The following is a 1,824-nucleotide window of genomic DNA, read 5'->3' on the forward strand; positions in this document are numbered from 1 at the left end:
CAGGTTGATGCCAGAGGACAGCCATTAACCATGGACCCAGGACATCACAAAACCCCTCATTCCTCTCCCACAAAAAAACCCTATCAGCCCCAGAGGGGCTCCCTGTAGGGGAGTTACCCCCGGGAGGATAAGCCAAGGCTTCACACCCTGCCTCGCCCCAGTGGGGAGCGGGTAGAGGCTCCCAGCACTGAGCCAGCCTGGCCAAAACAGGGCAGGAAGGCTGGGCCAGGAGCTTTGGGCAGCTCAGTTGTTAAGTTCAGTAAGGATGACCCGCAGTTCATTAGTGAGAACACGGTTTTTCTCGGCCTCCTGCTGAGAGCGCTCTAGAGAAAATGGAGACATCAACGCAGCACAGGAAAGAGAGAGAAAAAAGTAAGTTAGTGAACAGAGACAGCATTTCCCAAAGCCCTTTCTGGAAAAACCACAGCTGTGAAGTCAGCAGCAGGGACCGGCTGGACTGGCCAAAGGAGGCAGCCCATCCTGGCACAGGGACAGGGCTGTAGGTCCATCAGTTTGGTTCTGGAACAAGGTAGGGTGCTGAGGAAGGAGGAGGAGGATCAGGAACCAATTAGGGATCACTACAGATCACTGCTGAAGGGTAGCGCCAGCCCCTCCACTGAGCAAAGGTGATGCAGGAGACATGACAGAGCTGAGATTGCTGCTTGCAGGCAATGTCTGGGAGAGGTGACAGGGAATGGACAGTACCAGGTCTAACCCTGCTATTTCATGCCAAAAGAGTAATGGAGAAGATGGCATGAGATGAGGAAAGCTGTGTACGAGAGCCAGAGGGTGGCTGGCATCAGCACAAAGGGCACTGTCCTGCTCAGCCAGGCAGCACAGGAGCCTCTCAGGCCTCAGCCCCAATCACTGCAGAGGTCCTGTGGCTGTGAGCTGCCTGCAACCACCTCCTACCATGCTGCTGACAGTACTTGCGTGAGACAGGCAGGAGATGAGGGATTGAGTGGCATGAAGAAAACAAAGGAGAAACCAACGGTAAAACTTTATTGAGACAAACTCATTACTCCAGAAAGACAGAACATAAAAGTCATGAGATGCAAAGTGAAGAGCAATGTGCAAAGGACAGAAGGGAGGAAGGAACCAAGGAAGGAGCTTGGGCTTGCCTACCTGCCTGGGAAAGAGGTGTCTGTCTGCACAGTCAGACCCAACCCTCTATCCCCCAGGCCTGAGCTTTGGCAGTGGAGGTGCCGCTTCCCCAATGCAGGTCATCCCCATCCTGGGGCCAGCAAGCAGCACCAGGGGACTTTTCTGAGGGCATGTTAGGTGGAAGGTGTACCCCCACCCCCGGAGCTGAAGGGTCCCCAGTGCTTCTGCTACTGGGGAGTCAAGGAGGGGAGCTGCTGAAGCAAAAGGCTTCCAGACACAGCCCTGACTCTCACTGGGCACAGACCTGAAACTACACAGGTACTGTCCAACCAGTACATAGGGCTCAACGGGACTGTTCTTCTGCCCTGCCCGAACAGCTCTAGGCACCTACATCTTGTCTCCCCAAAGAGGGGTACAGCGGGAACACCCCAGGCCGGCTCCTGTCCCAAAGGAGCCGACAGACAGGCACAGGCTATGAAGAAGAGAGGGCAGCGAGGGAGGTGGGATGGCCAGGCAGGCAAGTAACTGAGCTGGGGAGAGAAGAGGCAAGGCAGGGTGGGGGGGGTGCAGTGCTGGTGCCCGGTGGTGGGCTCAGAGGGAGGTGATGTCGTTAAGTGCATTGTCCAGCTCCTCGCTAATGGCTTTGTACTTCATCTTCTGCGCATACACTTCATCTGCAGGTGGGGGCAGGCAGGGGGAAGATGGTGGAGCAGAGCAGGG

General features: G+C 55.9%; 1 protein-coding gene across 1 annotated transcript in view; it reads right to left on the reverse strand.

Moving 5' to 3' along the window:
- LOC103811390 (tropomyosin alpha-4 chain) overlaps positions 1-1,824 on the reverse strand; it is a 6,382-nt gene that overhangs the window by 1,278 nt on the left and 3,280 nt on the right. The gene's annotated exons all lie outside the window — the stretch shown is intronic.

This window comes from Acanthisitta chloris, unplaced genomic scaffold (genome assembly GCF_000695815.1).
Source record: "Acanthisitta chloris isolate BGI_N310 unplaced genomic scaffold, ASM69581v1 scaffold10291, whole genome shotgun sequence".
NCBI lineage: Eukaryota > Metazoa > Chordata > Aves > Passeriformes > Acanthisittidae > Acanthisitta > Acanthisitta chloris.